The 19,333-nt window shown below is 41.1% G+C and overlaps 1 long non-coding RNA gene across 2 annotated transcripts in view; it reads left to right on the plus strand.

Moving 5' to 3' along the window:
* Nucleotides 1-6,456: 6,456 nt before the first annotated feature.
* The window catches only part of LOC139628286 (uncharacterized), a 43,499-nt gene continuing 30,622 nt past the window's right edge, over nucleotides 6,457-19,333 (plus strand). The window contains exons 1-2 of one of the 2 annotated variants that reach the window (XR_011692740.1): nucleotides 6,457-9,373; nucleotides 9,475-9,598. This is a non-coding gene — a long non-coding RNA (uncharacterized lncRNA). Of the gene's footprint in view, nucleotides 9,599-19,333 lie in introns of both variants that reach the window. The other variant, XR_011692738.1, reaches the window with a different exon arrangement.

The following is a 19,333-nucleotide window of genomic DNA, read 5'->3' on the forward strand; positions in this document are numbered from 1 at the left end:
GGAGGATGAAGGTTTGTATTTCATTTGTGCAAATTTCTAACAATTGTGCAATTAATTAAGTGATGTGGAACTATTTTGTCTCATTCAGCTGTCTGAATGGACACAGTGTCGTCAAGTGGATGATCTGTGCTGTGTCCTTTTCTTATCAGCAGCCACCAGTCAGCGACTCTGCTGACGCAGACTGATGTGTTGATGCGATAGGCTGGGAGGACTTGGCCCTCACATCGTCACCTCATGTTGCTCTGTGTGAGACGTGAAAAAGGGGAAACTCAAGCTAAAATTTTTATTTCATTTTATTTTTCTTATATATTTACAGCCTATATTTTCCTAATAATGATAAAATAAAGAAACATTTATTTCACATAATGAGAGAAGTTATTATTTACAACCCCTCCAGTGCGAGTCTGTCCCTTCCCTCTGACACAAACTATGGCTTGGTCACTTTTTAACATCACTTAACTTCCTCCTTTGCTCCATCATACTGCAGCCACTAGAGGGAGCTGTTACTGGAAACTGGTTTTAGAGCATTTATTGATGCTGTCTAACACAATATAAACATCATGGAACCATAAATCACAGTGAATGTAATTATTGGCCGTAACAATCTGCTTGCATAGTCTTTATTAGAGGTCAGGGGTCAGGAGTTAGCACAACAGTTTGACAGGTCAGACTGAGATGCAGCCTGCTATGTTTCATTTTCTTCAAGTACTTTATTTCTTTTAAGAATAAAAAATATTTATAAAACGCATCAAAGGGTAAATATTTTTTTTTTCACATTTTATAGCTCAAAGTGCTAACAGCAGCTTACGTTAGAGTAAAATTCAATATTTCACAAACTCTCCTGTCATTTCAGACCCTGCCACTCCCTCCTGTCCTGCAGTAACCCCGGCTTTCCTGCCTCTCAGCCACCTGACTCTGCCTCGCCCACCTGCTTATTTCCTCATCTACCGAGTCCTCCTAAATCTGAGTCGGGACAGTCTCTTGCTCTCAGCTCCAAGCTCACTGGCACCTCAGAATAATTTATTATTTAAAAAGACTTTGTAATTTCCTCAAACAGCAGCTCACTGTAGTTTTTCTTATCAAACAGGTGGAACCAGTGCACTTGTTGGGGGACTATTTTCAGAGGTGGATTAATCTACATTTAGAGCTCTGGTGAGCCGGGTCATTGAGAGTTGAAACTTGGTTGTAATTGGCCAGTGAGCTCAGTCCCAGCCCATGCATGCAGCTCGGTCTGATGTGCACCCTGAATGACAGGCACACAGAGAGGGCTGGTGATGGTGGCCAGTCCAACAATGGTTGACAGTTACTAATCAAATCAAATCTGATTGGTCAAACAGACGGTTTGATCTTTGTCAGCTCGGTCCGTATGGATCAGCTGTTCTCTAACAGCTTGGGGCGGCTTCACGTCTCATTTCACCACTGAGAAGAAAAGCCTCACCTGGCTCGCTGCTCAATTATCTGCCTTCAGTCTGTTGTTTACCACAATCAATGAATAGCATCCATAATGAGCGCGGAGACCATGGAACTGGATCTGTCGCCACCAACATCACAGAGACCACATTAGTAAAATCAATGCACATCGATGCCGAGGACGGCTGTGTGGTCGTGGTTAAATGTTCCCACTAATTGTTTGATCAGAGGGTTTGACCGAGAGTGCCGGAGGAGCGAGTTTCTGCTCAGTCATCCATTTTATTCATCGATCCGCGTCAAGCAAGGGAGAGACGTGGCGAGGTCTGTAAATATTTTAACCACAGAGGGAATCGTTCCTTTGGTCTGTGTCCCAGTGTGAGGAGACCGCAGCAGGACTGAACCTGTCATCTGCTCTACACGAGTCTCCTATAACAACAGGCAAGAAGCAGCAGCAGTCAGGCAGCTTCTTCTTCTCTCTTAATATTTTTGTTGCATTCATTTGATTCCAGAGGTTTTAAACTAGAAGGGTTATTCAGTACACTATAAAAAGTAAAAGTACTTGTTCTGCAGTACATTAGTGCTTGTGACTGATATTATAGGTTAATACTGATGTACCAACTCATCTGTTTACTTTATATACAGTTCGCTAGTTCCATCAAAGTGGTCCCCAATCTAGGGGTTGGGCCCCCTTCAAAGGGGTCAACAGATAAATCTGAAGGGTCGCAATGATTAATGTCAGCGGAAAGAGAGAAAAAAATTCTGTTACACAAATGTTTTTATTATTTTAGACTTTCATCCCGCTCTGTTTATTGTGAAACACTAGATAATGAATCCGTTTGGACTGAAGTTAACAAAAGAAATTACTCTTCTACATCTGAAATGTGATGAGTAGCTGCTGGCAAACGGGGATTTGTCAGTTTTTGGGGCCAGAGCCACATGTATGGTTGGTGGTGTGGTCACAAAAACACCATTTAAAGGTGTTTAGCAGTGCAAGTGTTCCCTTCTGACACGATTTTCTTACCTGTCCCATGATAGTCAGTAAACGTCACTGAGCATTAGAAAAAGTTATAATGCGAGACCGTCCTCCCTTAAAACATGAGCCCACAGGTCGTCTGTCAGCAGGTTATTATGACCCAGAGTTAGGTTTTGTTGCTAGGCAACATCTAGTGGTCGTAGTAACGATGACAGGAGCAAAGGGAAAAGTGCAGTGACGTAGTTTATAGAGCGACAAAGTCCACGTCAGGAGGAGGTTGGGGTGGATGGATGAATATGACCCAGGAGAGCGGTGTTCGATTCCCATGTGACAGGAGCAGTTTATGTTGTTTCTATTATCCATGACCGTTCACTGTTATTATTGTAACCATGACAACAAAGATCGTCTGATGTTGAGGAAGAACTTATTTTAACCAAAACCACCATCTTTTCCTAAACCTAGCCAAGCCATGAGGGTTATTATAGTAACCATGGCAACAAAGCTGCATGTTTATTATTGTAACTGGTATGCCTGCCTCTGTAGGGGCGCTGTGTCAGGAGACACTATGAGTCGTATCAGAGGGTTGTTGATTGTTCAGTTTGGAGGACCGATTTTCAGATGGTGTATATTTCCAATCAGTTGATTGGACAAAACAAGATATTTTTGATTATTTCATAGACCAAACAACTCATTGGTTAATTGAGAAAATCAGCAGATCAATCAATAATCTCACCGTTTCCTTCTGCGGTCGTGGAGTCAACATTACAGGCTTCACAGGGCCACAAGTGTGACGAACTGACTTCTTTTAAAATTGCTCCCATTCCTCACAAACGATGTGTTCGGCAGCAGTAACATCTCTCTTCACAGTGTGATGAAACAGGATTGGTGTGGAAGAGAAAAAAAAACAAAAAACAAATTTCACTTTCACCCAGCTGGATCATATTAACACAGTTTGAGAATCTTGTTTTCTCTCCGGGTAGAAACATTCATCTAAAGCAGCTGCCCAGGAGCCCAAGAATTACTCTGTGACTTATGAATGGCAGCAGACTGTGTGTGTGTGTGTGTGTGTGTGTGTGTGTGTGTTTGCTGACGACTGATTGCAGGTTGACTCGCTGGCAGGAACACTCAGAGCCCCACGTAAATGCAGCACAGTCAAATGTGTGTTTTTTTTCTTTTGGTCTGGATTTATGCAGTAATCTAAAAAATTACAACCTTTTTCCTTTTCCAACCATTTGTCCTCCTGCCTGAGAGGAAACCTCGCGTCATTTAGAGAGAGATTTGAAGGAGAGTTCATAGGAACAGAATGTAACTGAACTAACACTAGGCTATAATCATGCTGTGTAAAACTGAAATACCCTGAATCATCCTCTAAATATCCCTTTTTCCTCCAATAAAGGATGGTCTGATGGAGACAGTGTTCAGGGTTCAGCTCAGCCCGGCTGAGGAATGTTTCATCTGCAGTACAGGAGAAAAGTTCAGAGAAGTTTTCATCCATGAAGTCCTTTCTCAAACTACTGTTTGAAAGCCATTAAAATGTCATCTTTGACTAGTTCATCAGTTTGGCTGAATAGTCAATAGGGCATTTAATAAATATATTTTTTAATGAATAAATTGTGTCACAAGTTACAGTCATGAGACCTTACAGGTGTGTAGCTGAGATCAAAATCAAGGCTGAGTTTGAAGTTGGGCGTGGTCAGACCCATGACAACATCCTTCGGTCATCAGAATGATTTTTCTTCCTGTTTAACCTAAATTTAATCTAACTGAGGAGAAGTGAGGTGCATCCTTGGAGAACTCAATCAGCTCTTATCTCTCAACATCTATAAATTCATTTAAGAACCTTGTAATAAAAAAAACAACAACTTTCCTTTGCCTGTCAGAATAACTTCATGATATTTGGTTGACTGTTTGATACGAGTGCAGAACACACACATCACATCGACCTAAATAAAGATTTAAAAAAAGGAATTTTTCTGAAGCAGATCTCTGATGCAAACCACTGAAATCGCTCCAGAACCAAACAAACAGGCAGAAACACGTCACAGTGCCAACAACAAAGTCCGTCTATTTTCGTCCTCTGATCTGTGTGAGGCTGAAAGTAAAACTTACGACGGCATCAGATTCATTAAGCTGACGTGAGAACCAAAAACTCTTCTCACGGCAGCTTCAAATAGAGATGAGATGGTGCAGCGTGCCAGCTGGGGAGGACTACAAAGAGAAGACTCCACGGCTCGTTGAGAGGGGGACTTGATAGTCAGCAACGTGATGCAAACTCTGTGCTCTGCCGCTTTGACACGGCGTGGTTTAAAAATGGAAATTATTTGAACAGAGAAAGGAAAACTTCCTGTTCCTCTTCACTGGGATCCTTTTCATATGGGACATTTCTGCAGTGTACAGTATCTCCAATGCCACTGCTGCATAAGAAGTAGTGTGTCCAGTGGGTTAATATGTTTCAAGCACATCCAACTTTCATGCTGAAAAAATCATTGTTTCGCTGATTGATGCAGGAGAAGTTTACACACTTCACAGGCTTAAATCCGACCTGAGGTGCTCAGAATTAGATTCTGATAAATAAACATCAGCATATGCCACAGTCAGCAATATCAAATAGAAATATGAAAATGAATAAAAATAAAAGCGTGAACAAAAAAAGTGCACAAAATATTATTATTATTATTTATTTAATGACATATTTGACATCTTTTGAGGGATATTTGTGTCATCGGCAGCTTTACTTTGACTCCTTATGAGAATTTGACCCGCACTGTCTGTGTGTGTGTGTGTGTGTGTGTTGGAACAGCACGCCCTTCATATCATCATACGCCTCCACACCTCGTTAACCCGTCATTACTGATGGCTGCTGTGTCTCTGGGGCCTTCATTTGTCAGAGCCTCTAACAACACCTCAGATGAGCTGCGTGATGAGCTTTGTTTCTGTCCAAACAACACTAATTGTAATTTTTTAACTAGTTAACTCTTGTGTTAGACCACCTCCTCACTGGTTGCTACTGATGCTTGGTTGCAGATGAAGAAGCCAGTTGACACTTGGCGCCATCATCCATAATTATGTTGAGTAATATAATAATATATATAGTAATACAGAATCATTGCATTTTGCATGTTAAATATTCACCTCTCCTCTTTGCCTGAAACAAACCAGTCACCTGGCTCAACACCCAGCCTGCAGTGGCACTTGGTATTTGGCTAAATAAACAAGGTTTTTAATCAGCTGGAGCTGAAACGTGTTTGCTGGAAGTTTTGTTGAACATTTCATCACCACAGGGCCGGGGGGGGGGGGTTTGTTCCGAAACAAAAGGAGCAGGACAGAAACTTTTGAAAGCCAGAAATCTCAGCACCCAGCAAGGTCATCGCTGCCGTCCTGCAGTGCTCTCAGAGAAATATTACGGTCCGGTGCTACTGCAGGATCATAAAATCTCTTATCTTTATTGTCTTCATCCGGAGCGGAGATGCTAAACAGACTCGTCTCTGTGTGTGAGGACTCAGGGTGAGGACGACTACAAGGGGAGCACAGCTGCGGCCCTGTTTTGTCTGCAGCCAGTTGGTTGCTAAAATATACAAAGCTACAAAAAGTGGCTCCTCAGTCGCCCGAGGGCCTGTGTACCGCCCAGAAGTCAGACTCGGTGAAGCAGGATCAGAACAAGTCTGTCAGCTGGAGGACGACATCAGCCCGCTTTCAAGACGACACTTCATTTAGTCAATTCTTTCTTTGAAGCACACATGTGCACAACTTTAGACCCTGTTACATTAGAATTCATCTTGTTTTTAAAAATGTGTATTCTTATCTGTGAAAAGCAGTTTCAGTGTTAAAACCCTTCAACTGCAGAAACAGGAAGTAACAGGAAACAATAAGATTTTAAGGAATAAATGTGAATGTGTCCTGATATATTCAAACACTTGCACATCCACATCTCCCTGTTTTTTTTTTGTTTTTTTTTTGGGGGGGGGGGGGCAGTAGGTTTTTACAAACTTACATGGCTTCAAAGGCCAATTCGTACCTTTGGTCTGTGTGATCTAAAAGTTGTCATCCACCCATATCTGCCTGCGTGTGGCCCGAACTTTGTCTCTGTGCGATCTGAATATGAAATCCCAAATCCCTTGTTACCCAGAACAAGAAGAGCTGGGCTTGGGACTGGAAGGTTGCTGGTTCGACCATCAGACTGGGAGGAAACAGGTTTTGCCCCTCCCTCATCACAAGTTCCTGATGCAAATAAGTTGTAGGCTTGAGGAATGTGATTCTTAGAAGGCAGATATATGGTGTAGTAAAGGACATACAAAAATGTACAGTATGTTGCACTGTACAACACATAAAGTAGAGCTGTAATGTCTACACAATCTGATGAACCACTAGTAGGGAAATTATAATGTGCATTTATCACTATTCATGACATGTTGTAGACAAACTGTTTGATCCACTAATCCGAGATGCATCATATATGCTTAGAAATGCCTGTTTGTGTGCTTTTTTGAAAGTATATGCTTGTTATAGATAATTTTTTATAGGATGTCTCTCTGTGGGGCTGATGTGGACCCCCTCACTTCGGCTTCTCTGACTTTATTACTGAGGATAAAGAAGACATCAGAGTTTCTAAAGTGGTTTAAGTGAGGAGGAGGAGGAGGAGGCAGATTTATCCCTCAAAAGAAACAATAAAGGCCTATCTCTCAGCAGCAGCAGACAGCGTCTGGCACATTTGGTCAATTACAGAAGAAGAAGGAGCGAGAGGCGAGAAAGCTCCTTGTCGGTCTGTGCTCAGTCCTCCCCGTACAGAGAGGAGGAAAGAGGGGCATCTAACACACAAGACATGAACTCTCCCGAGTCTCTCCTGCCTGTCTCCAGGTTTGCAGGCTCAACTCGAGTGGAAGGACGTAGGTCAGCTTCACGCTGCATCTTTTCAGGTCTGATAAACAGACTGTGACCGTGTCTGATCCACAGAAATTTCCTCAAAATCCCTGAGTGGAGACAGACGGGGTTGATGCTACCACGCTTCACCGCCGTCTTTCATTTAGTCAGTTAGGTCGGCACAGTTGCCCACATGGGACGAAAACTTTCAAAATATTTTTCCTCGCCCAACGAGAGTGAATGTTTTTTTAACAGATGGGTGTCATAAGAGGATTTAATATCAAGTGAGGATGGCTGTAATCCCCATGTCGACTGTCAAGAGAAACCGTTTATAAAAAACAATTTCACCCTTAATCTGTGTAAATCTTTTCATTCAGATGAAACTACAGAGGGATTTTGAGGTTATCGACCCACGTCTGAACTCTGTGACTGATGAACACTGCAATTACAAGGGTTAAATGAAGGCAGTTTCACTAACTGACTAATAATTCAACTTCAACATTGCTTAATATTGTCTGTCTGTATTAGAACTGTTAGTATTTATTTTGTAACCTCACAAATATGTCATTTAACTCTGACTTCAACCTTAAACCTTGAAAATATCCTTAATAACTTTATATTTTATATATGCTGTTCAGAGCTGAAATGATTAGTTAATTATTCTGAAACTATTTTGATAATCAAACTATTATTTCAGTCTTTTTTTTTTGTCAAAATTGTAATTATTCTCAGATTCCAGCTTTTCAGATGTGAGGACCTGCTGTTTTTCTCTATGCAACAGTAAATTCAATATGTCAGACAAAACAAGCAATTTATTGATATCACCTCAGGACTATGGACAATTTTTACTTCAAAGAATCATTTGATGAAGAAAATAATCATAAGTTGCATTTACATTTCCAGTTTTACAAAAATCACAGTTTCAGAAATTTAAATATGATATATTACAATATGAGGTAAAATACTCAGGCCATAACATACCTCTCACCTCTCCCAGAAATATAGTAGAATCTCAATTTTTTTCCGACTACAAATTTTCATTTTTTATATAAACCACTAACTCTCTTCCCTTAACTTTTTAAACTTCCTACTACACAGAGGACATCACCTCAGGGTCCTGATTTTCTGTCGGTTTGTTTCACTCTCCATATGAATCAACACGGATAAAGCACTGGTATTATTAATAACATTAACTATGTCTCTATGACTACCATAACTATGACTTAAGGGCGAAAGAATTGGTCTTAATCTGTGATCAGCTCTCCCGTTAAAATGAATAGACTGGTCTATAATAATAATTAAAAGTGAACCGTCTCCTGTTTCTACTGTCTCTGGCTAGGCCCATGTTTCTCAGCACCTGTTGGCTACATAGCGTTAGCTTTGTTACTTTTGTTTATAACAGAGGTCTTCAACAGGGGGTCTGCGTCGGCACATTTGGTTTTAACTTAAAGGAGACACATGGCATTGAATTTCCAACGTGTGTCATTTGCTCTACTGTTCTTTCAAATGAATCTATGAAGCCATCAAAGCTGCCGCGTCACTTGGAGACAACACACAGCCACTTAAAAGACAAACCTGTTGAATACTTCCAAGCCTCAAATCCCTCCAAGGTCAACAGATATTGATCAGAAAATCAGCCAAAGTTGGTGAGCTAGCTTTGAAACGCTCTCATCAAATTGCTCTTCGGATTGCCAATAACAGAGGAGCTATGTTTACACACGGCTCTAGGCCCCGTTTAATATAAAACACAATTGTAAGCCATACATATAGTAGGGGGGTCCCTGCTCCAGCTCTCCATCAGTTTGGGGGTCCCTGGCCTGAAAAACGTTGAAGACCCCTGATCTATAACAAAGTGATGACCCAGCAGACTTACATACAAGGCGCAGTAGGAAGCATTTAGTTAGTAACTAGGCTCCGTGCTCCTCTCTATATGTTTTTAATGTCCTCTGGCCATTTTGTTTATGTGGACAACGTTGTGATGTAGAGTCATCTGAGATCAGGTGTCTCTCTGAGACTGTTCTTTTGTTGTTTGCATTTAAAGCATTTGGAAGCTTTGCATATTTACGGTTATATAAGTTTTATTTTGAAAGTCAGGACGTGGACAACATGTTACAGTGAATCAGTGAAGAAGAGGTGAGAGACGTGTGTGTGAGTGTGGTATACATACAGACCCACAATAACTGGCATTGCCTCACTCACGCCAACTCTTGTCCTTTTATGCTTTATTTTGAAAGTCTGAGGAGGAACTGTGTTGCTCGGCCTGTCTGTCTCGAGCAGTGTGGAGCTCCGGCGGACCGCTGAGCGCGCACACGCCGCGGACAGTGACCCTGCCCCGGACGGTCGCCAGCGGGGGACACGGTGAGTGGGCTCCCACGCAGCGGACTGATGACTTGAACTGAGAGTGTGTGCTGGTTATCGAGTGGAACAGCTGCGGATGTTTTTCTGTTTAAGAGTCTGAGTTCCTGAATTCCTTCACTATAACATCTCAAGTGTGTTGTTTGTTTTCGGTGCACAGGACTGAGTTTGTACATGTTTTCATATTTCCTGTGAAGGCTGTGATTTTGCTGTTTTTATTTGAAATTGTGGGTTTGTTGTCATGGTTGTGATCATATCACTAAATATTCTGTAATTACAGCGTCTATTTCTGAATTCTCTAAAATATGATCAGTACAATAGTCACCTGACATTCCTATATGTGGTGACTGTATCTTTTGTGTATTTTTTGTATGATATTCCTATAATATTTTTTTATTGCATCTTTCTATCATAAACACATGATGCATGTTGCAACTTTAAAAGATTCAAGAGATTTTACTGTAGAACCACAGCATCAGATATATAAAAATAACAGTGTCTGAGTGTTAAATAGACAATATCACGTGATAAAAGTATAAATGTTAAGGACTAAAATTTTAAATTTTAAATATCACAATGCTTAGAAGGTTACTTGGCAAATTATATAGTAAAAGTATAATCATGAGGACAGATGTGGAATGATGTAAACTTTTATTTTGATTATCATTACTGTTGTCATCAGTGTGTTTATTCTGACCTGGGAGCACCTGTTCATTATTCCAGTATGGCCATTGCTAACCTCATATTCATCCCAAATAGGCAAAATTAGTTTTTAAAAAAAAAATTGTGCTACTTACTTGTAGCTGTTTGTTAACAAGTGATACCAGATTGACAGTAGCGTGTAGCCTTTGTTAAACTGGCTGTATGGACTGTCAGGGATGTCCTGATCAAGTTTATTTGGCCTGGATCTGATCTAATTCTTCTGTAGAATAAATATATAGATTAATTATGTTCCTGACAAGTTGAAATAACAGCTGTGCATTGTAAGTACATTCTTTGTCGGAGCCTTTTTAGATGAAAACGTGGTTTCTAGTGGAGGAAATTCTGGAAGGTCACCTTCCCCTAAACACTGTCGCTTTCACCTGAACGCTGCATATGGCACTGTGTCAGCTCACGTGTGGGCGGTGCTTGTGTGTTTAAACATGGGGAAGGCCAACGGTTTAACAGGAGGGACTCAAATGCACAAACATCCTGCTTTCTCAGACCAGTTACCAAAACTGAAAACAGAGAAACCCAGACGACAGCACACACACCTCGTTGTACTCCACCACATCTTTACACAGAAAATAGTTGCTTGCTGCCATATTATTGTTTAAAATCTCGTCGTAGTCACTCTGTTGGAGTTGTTGGTGTCTGGCTGTTCCTTTAACTCAGGCTCCTCGCTGGGAGAGTCTCTGGTGACCAGCTGAAGTGTCCTCTTGGTTTTAGGTCAACAGTGGAAATGAAAACAGAATCAGAATCTGTGGAGTTTAGAAAACAGATCAGTGGGAACCGGTGTAGTTTCCCCAGCAGTTCTCAGGTTTCTCAGCAGTCTGACTGTTGGATGTGAGTGTTTTCTGAGTGTTTGGCTGTGGATGTGACTGTTTGGCTTCCTGCTGATATCTGCTGTGCTGTATTGTTGCATGGATCAGTGCCCAGGCTCCATAAACTCTGTCATCTGTTTAGTGTATTTATCACATTATTACACAGGAAAAAATGGTTTGCGTCAGCCATTTTAAAAACTAATGTGTGTGTGTGTGTGTGTGCGCGCGCATCTCAAACAGCAGCTTGTAACTGATTAAAGAGACAGGATGTAAATCTGAGCCACTACTATGTTTGTCTTTGTGATGAACACTCAACATGCTGAAAATATCTTTACAAGTGTAAATAATGAAAAAACTATTTCTTAAGCTCATCACAAGTCCTTGAACCTAATAAACCACATAGGTCGTTTATCCCAGTCTGTACACGTAGTGGACCACCAAGGAGCTATTTGTAAGTTTTGATATTGCTATGTAGCCAAAGTTAGCATTAGCAGATGGTTACTTACCAGTTTATAAGAAGCATTAGTTCAGCAACAAACTTAATTAATCTTTACTCACCAACAGCTGTCTCCAGAGGTGGAAAACAACCCTCTTGTTTTGCATCTATTTCTATTTTATCTCAAGCAGAACATCAGCTGAATTTTAATGAAAATAAATTATTTTTGGCATTTTCCCACAGCCAGTCAACTTGCCAGTGACTCATGTGAAATTACTTGCTTTCGCACAAAAGAGATTTCAGACCCACAAAACACTTTGAGCAATGCAATAATGATCAGGGTGTGTAATGCTGAAAGCAGCAGATTAATTCATTCATAACAGCAGGCCTGTTTGGTTTAATTACAGTATATTAAGTGGTGTTTTTGTACCAGTGACTGCAGGTTGTGATGAAATGAAAAAAAATAATAATCTGCTGTCAGCTGATGAAAGTCTTCCCGGACAAACAGCAGGATGGCGCACTTCCCTTTTCGCCTCTGTCCCTTCCAATTTCGGTTTTGCTGCTTCTTCACTTTTCTTTCTATTTAGTCTTCTATCACTTTATCTCAGTCTTTGCTCCCAGAGGGGTTGAGTGGGCAGATTTTCTCATCTCCATTTTTTCCCCTCTTTTCAAGGAGGCAGGGGAAGGAGGGGTGGAGACTGAGGTAGACAAAATCTAAAATGCTGTAAATAGGTTTTTGAAGTGCTGGTTTGGGGTGCAGACATTAAAAGGAAACAATCAATCTGTGGTCTCGTCGCAGAAGCTTCAATTAATTAAAAGGTTTCGCAGTTTCTCTCACGGTGACTCCAGGTCTCGAAAACCAAATAATTCTACAAAGATCCCAGAATAAACACATTTAAAAAATATTCTACATCCAAGTCTAGACTGGTACACACACACAACTGAGCTGGTAATGTGCCTGAATCTTTGCCAAAGGGTTAGCTGCCCATTCATGATTTAACCAACCTGCTCCTAACATAAACAGGTCTTTTCCTTTGGTATGCTGATGACTGACTCTGTCGGTGTTCAACACAAACAGAATTTGCAATTGGTGTCTTGTTGTGTTGAAAGTGCTGAAGCTGCTCTGATATATTCTCTGCTCTGGAGCCAGTGAGATTCCTCTTTAGGCCCCGTTTCCACTCGTCACTTCAAGCGTCCTGTGTCAGATAGAAGAGGAAAAAGATTTAAGGTTCTTTGATTTACACTCAACCACAAAAATGATTGTCTGAGTCTCTGCTGGCCAGGTCACAAGTCTGATTACAGTCTGTCTTTGTTGTCCCTCTTATGTGTGAATCAGGGTCAGTCCTCCTCCAGTCCAGCAGGAGGTGCTAATGCACCTGAGGCTGTTTGCTAACTGTGAAAAACAAAAGAAGAGGAACTTCTGCATTTAAGAAGTTTAGTTAGAACAGTAACAGTTTCCAGTAATCACCACAACTCTTGTTGTTGTGTTGCCATAGAAACCTACTTTCCACAGGTTGCATTTAATTGAAAAGCCCGTTCCATCCTGTCGTTCGTATCTGCTGGCAGACAGATTATCCTCTACAACTATTGGATGGATTGTCATGAAATTTGCTTCAGACGTTCATGTTCCTCAGAGGATGAAAGCAAATGGCTTCTCAGGCCGAGGGGCAGTGATGCGGGATACTTCAAGCATGAGGGTCAAAGGTCAGACAGGTGAAGGTGAACGATTGGACGCATGGCTGTGGAATTTGGTTTGCGCATTTGTCTTCAAATGAAATCTAATGACTTTGGCGATCATCTGACTTTTCATCTTTTTCACTTAAAATCTAATGTCATCCCCTCCAGCCTCATTTGTACCTCGTGTTTATTGCTAATTAGCAGAAGTTAGCATGCTTACACTCTAAGTAAAGATGCATGCTAACATGTTAGCTGTGCCTAAGTCTCAAGGAACTTCTAGCATGGTTGTAGACTCTTAAAGAGGGGGTGCACATGAATACAACAACTACACCAACCTGAACAACCAACAACCCTCTGATACGACCATGGGCAGTGTCTCCTGAGAGTACAGCGGCAGGTGTACTAGACCATGTTGTCATGGTGACAATAATAGACACACGGACTGTACCAACAGTGGTGCAACTACCGTCATCGTTTGGTTAGGTTTAGGAAAAGATGGTGATTTGGGTTAAAGTAAGTACTTCCTCAACATTAGACGATCTTTGTTGTCATGGTTACAATAATAAAAACAGTAAACTTTGTTTACTGTGGTTATTCAGGTTGGAGGATAGGTTGGTGTTTCAAGGTTTATGCTCCTTCCTGACTGTCGCAGTCGGTGGAAACAACCTTTAAGTGCGGTTTGTTTAGTCTTTGTTGGTTTCAGCTTTGTCCCAAACTTTAATCTTGTTCTATTTTAAGTGTTACATTTGAATTAATATTTATAATGTCAAAGTTAGATGTGAATCATTCTCCTGTTGTCGTGTACGTTTAATTTTTCAACACATGTATAGTGCAGACTGCCTGCCAAAGTTGGTCACACAAGACTGTGTACGCTCACATTAGTTCATTTTCAGAGCTGTGGGTGTGCATATGCACATGACTGGAATAAATGTAGAGGTGGTGTCAGAGCCAGTGTCCTGCTCAAGGACACTTCAGCAGGCAGTTAGTTTGAGACCTTGAACCCCTGGGAGGCTGGAGGACAGTCTTCCTGCTGCTGCTTTATTCTGCCTCCAAATGCTTCGTGCTAAGACATCATCTTTTAACAAGTCTCTATCCTCAGCCACCAGATGTGTTAATGCTCCCCGTGCTCACGGATCCTCTCCTCAGATTGCTTCTCTGCAGTCTGCGAGCAGATTCCCGGTGACGCCCGGGTCCCTCGGGGCTCCGCTGATTGGCAGGGTCCTTAATTGCGACCACCTCTTTGTGAATAATAGATGCTCGTCTAGCTAAGTGGAGTGATGAAATATTAAGAGGCCAAGAACATGCCATGCAAGTCTATTTTTGAAGAGTACAAGACCAAGAAACAAACTGGAGGAAGAAGGGAAATCAAAGAATCTCCTCGGTTCAGCAGGGGGCTCGTGTTGCTAATGCTTGGCTCCAGGCTGTCAGATTAGCACGTTTGTCTCGCACAAGAAATCCCCGCTGGAAAATGCTCTTCTGTTTTATCTCGGTAAAGTACGGCGCCCTCCCCACCCATTTCCCCTCATTTCCTCATGTATCACTGACTAATTCAAATTCACCTTAAAGCCTTCAGGTATAACTGTCAAGAAATAAACTCAAAGGTTTAAGAAAAAAAACATAAACGTAAAGTAGGAACAACTTGTCAGGAACAACTTTGTCTTTTCCTGTCAAACTCACAATGTCTTTTCAGTATCTGACTTTTTGGTTATAAGTGCTTTTGATTTTTTGTTTTTATTACTGTCATTATTAATAGTTTTTTATTATTATTTAAAACTAGAAGGTTCAGTCCAGAGCTTTAGATGCTTTGTGTTCGGTTTAACAAAAGAAATGACTGTTACTTGATCACTGGGCTGTAAATAATAGAGGATGCACTAAACCAAAGGACGATCTGTTCCTCTTTAGCTGGTTTATACTAAGGATTTAATAAGGCTTAATTATTCAGCCCTTTTTTTAATTGCATGGGCCTATTTCTCTATTGTGCTCAGCCAGAAGTCTCAGAAGACTGCTTTTAATTGAGCGCGGTTCTATTCTTGCCCAGTGTGCAAAATATTCTATGACAATCAGGAAGCTTGTGCTGTGAAAAAAATAAGAAATGGAAGTAAAACTTTTAACACGTTTGCAAAATAGAAAGATCTTCTTCTGCCCAGACTCCTGGACATTTCCAATTTTCCAAACCTGCCGTGCAGCCAACCAGTCCTCCAACCAGATCAACCAAGTCAACAGGTTTTTTTCAATCCTCTGATATAACCCATGGGACAGTCTCCTGAAATAGCACCCCTGTGATGGTAGGCATACTGTTCTTTGGTTGTCATGGTTACAATAATAACAACAACAGTCATGGATAATAGAAACAACATAAGCTGCTACTGTCACATGGGAATCGAACACCGCTCTCCTGGGTCATATTCATCCATCCACCCCAACCTCCTCCTGACGTGGACTTTATCGCTCTATAAACTACGTCACCGCACTTTTCCCTTTGCTCCTGTCATCATTACTACGACCACTAGATGTCGCCTAGCAACAAAACCTAACTATGGGTCATAGTAACCTGCTGACAGACGACCTGTGGACTCGTTTTTTAATTGACCCCTCACCTGCATTGATCCTTACATTCTTGACCCAGCCTGACAAGTTGGAAATGTATTTAACAGCTAAAACTAGCACAGTTTAACAGTCCTGTAATAAATCCACCTCCATGAAGGTTGTAATGTTCAGTTTTAACAGATTTACAGAGGTGTTGATTCAACTGTGTATCATTCTGGAGGATGTAGTTCATGCTGCTGTTGAGCTGCATTGAATTATGTCATGTAGCATCAATGATACAACAGGGCACAATAATAGAAACGCCTCTCTCTAACAGTTTGAACACACTGGACATTATAACCTCCATGAAGGAGGTTCCATTGTAGGACTGCTGGATGAGACTTTAGGTTTAGCCAGGTGTTTCTAATAAACTGCCAGCTGAGTGTAGGAACTAAATAAATGTTGAAGAATAAAATAAAAAGACTGCAGACTATGCAGACAGAAGCACACTGCACCTACTTCCACCTGTGTTTTCTCTCTTGCTCCGACCACCTCGATGGCACCGACACACACTCACAGCTCTCTCACGCAGGAGGCACAGTGTGGACACCTTCATTCATTATTTAAATCTTCTGACTGGACACTGAGCTTCAACCGTTAACTGACCTTGTACTGACTTGTAGATCTTTTTTTTTTCTGGTGGATGAAAAAAAAAAACATGGCATAACTGAGGTTTTTCAAATTAAGAGAGGGGGAGCAGAACCACACAGGTCAGGGTGTATTATTTCACTGACAGTTTGCAGGCTTACAACCACTGGAGGTTTCCATGCCAGCAGCTGCAGCACCTCGCTCGAAACATGAAAACATATTTTACAGTATCGATAAAAAGAAAATAATTAGGTGAGTTTTTTGAGCCTTGGTGTTAATTAGGGGCCCTGAGACCCCACAGGTATCGCACACACTTTTACCCATTAGAGTGTGTCTGTTCTGTGCCTATTTTTATCTCAGCATTGCAAATTATTTAGCTCTTATTAATGGAGGAATTGGGGTTTGCAGTATTCCTTTATTGATTGAAAGAAAAACTGAGAATGAATTCATTCCAACAGATAACTCAGCAGAAGAATGATTTAGACGTAGAGATGACTGGAGGTCCAATCATTTTCAGCTATGATATGAAAATGCCCATTTTTGGGTTTTAAAGGTCCCATATTTTACTCTTCTTCTGTGTTTTATCTTAAGTGTTGATCTCCATCAGAAGATATATTTATGGTTTTAAGAACCAAAAACCATCTCAGTGTAGTTTTACATCTCCTCTCTCAGGCTTCTCTCTGGAGCTCTAGTAACAACAGCTCAGTCAGCCAATCAGAAGAGAGGATCTGAGCCTCTCTCCTGATTGGCTGACTGTCTTCTGAGTGATCCAATAAAAATATAATATATAAATTAATCAAGTTATTTGATATTTTCTCCCTCCCTCACCTACAAGTCTTCCATAACCTGTAATCCTATGTGTGGGTTCGGGTGGGGTGGCAGGGATGGAAATGGGGATTTAAATTTGTAAACATGAAAAGTGCCTCTTTGTATTTAGGTGATGAGTGGGCGAATTAAAAATCAAATATGTGTCTTGTTGTATCTTAACTTTTTTTTAACAAATACCATCATATACCATAAACCCCTGGGAAATGTATTCAGGTAGTAAAAAACATAGATACCAGCCAAACCTGCAGCAAACACGGAGGCTCTCTCCTCCTCCCAGGTCCAGTAGAGATGCTAGGAGCCGAGAGAGGATCCAGGGCTAAGAAAATGTGAAGCATGTTTGAAATTAAGAGCATTTTGTAGTCATGAGTGTTAGGTCACATGAATGCATTGGTGTGTGTGTGTGTGTGTGTGTGTGTGTGTGAGAGAGAAAGAGAGGGGGTAAACCATTTCACGGTAATGAAAGTGAGGAGATTGTTCTCAGCTCTCCCACACCTGGTACAGGACAGAAATAGACGCTGTGGCGACAACTACACTGAGTACATGTGACAGCCATATTCAAACTAGCTTACTGTGTGTGTGTGTGTGTGTGTGTTGTGTGAGTCGGCGTATGTAGGCCACTGTAGCTCTGCTTCGTTCACTGCAAACTAAATTGTCTCTGAGAGCGGATGTGGTTGTTCTTGGTGGGACGTGTCAGAAGAGTTTAGGAAAAAAAACCCCACTGTAATTAAATGATTTCTTCTGTTTTTGTAGACACGCTACAGCCAGGCCTCGTACTGTGCTGTCTGCTCTGAATTATATTTATCTCAGTAAAAACCTGTAGAGAAGCTGCAGGAGCTGTGATGTACCTGTTAGCTAATGGAAGGAAGGAAAAAAAAGAAAAGATAAAGTTTGCCGTTGTGTTTTGCATCCTAATTAGTCCTGCTGCATGAAAAACATTGATATTTGGGAAGAATAATGTTAACCCATTTACATTTTCTCCACCTAAAGGCAGAGAGGGGAACATTTCTTATTCCTTGTGGGAGGGTGATTTCACAAAAATAACTCGTGGTGCGCCTCCAGTCGTCAAAGCCGAGCATTAGTATGCTCCGGATGACGCCGGAGACCTTTGTGGTATTCATGCAGACGTCCCATTAGAGGGAAAGCCTGCATGCTGCACTCAGCAGAGCGGGCCGGAGCTAAATGACTGGACTCTCCAGCGTTAGCATTGTTAGCGTTGGTGGAGATGAAAGGAAAGCCATTATATCACTTCATAACCTTAGGGACAAATGATGTGTGTACACTGTGATGACTGATTTCAGCCAAAAGTCCCAGAGTCATGACGATAAACTGAGAATAATGGATCTGTGTTGAATCCTGCAGCATTAAATTGAACTTTACTACACAAGCAGACGTCAGTGGAGTCGTGTGACTCTACTAAAGAGAGAAAACTGTCAGGTGTAATTTTTTTAATATAATATAAAAACACAAAGATGGGCCTCAAAGGAGAAACATCATGTTTGATGCTTCAGTACCTGAAATATGCAAAGAGGAAGAAGATTTTTTTTGTAGCCTTCTGAAGTTATTACACAGTAAATTATCCTCTGAAAGTCTTGATTTAAAGTTATAATCTGTAACTTTAACACATTAAATCTCTAAAAACAACCACACCTCTTTCTTTCTTCATCGCATGTTTTATCACATGATTAAAATTCTGTCATTTTGCATTTCAGAGCTGTTTTCTCTCAGTCTGCCTGACAAGAAGCTAACGTTAGCATGTCTGACATGTAATTATGATGATGTCTGATCATTTATTTATCTGTTGACGAGCTCTGGGTAAGTTATATTTTTATTTTCCAACTTATTTGATCTTCACCAACGAAGATTCAGGCGAATCTTGACAACAAGTAAGGGTGCCTCAGAGGGTCAAAATAGTAGCAGCTAAAGATTGTAGAACGTTGCACTCTAGAATTTGATTTTAATCCTAGTAACGCTCCATTTCATTGGTCGCCTTTCAATGACGTCATATCCTCTCTGCTCAGGTGTCAGTGTTGTGTTTGTCTGACAGAAGCTCAAATTGACTTTTTATCCAGTTTTACACTTTCTCCACCTCCAAACAAGCTG

This window comes from Trachinotus anak, unplaced genomic scaffold, assembly GCF_046630095.1.
Source record: "Trachinotus anak isolate AG129_WGS33_773 ecotype Australia unplaced genomic scaffold, CSIRO_AGI_Tana_v1 ptg000011l, whole genome shotgun sequence".
NCBI lineage: Eukaryota > Metazoa > Chordata > Actinopteri > Carangiformes > Carangidae > Trachinotus > Trachinotus anak.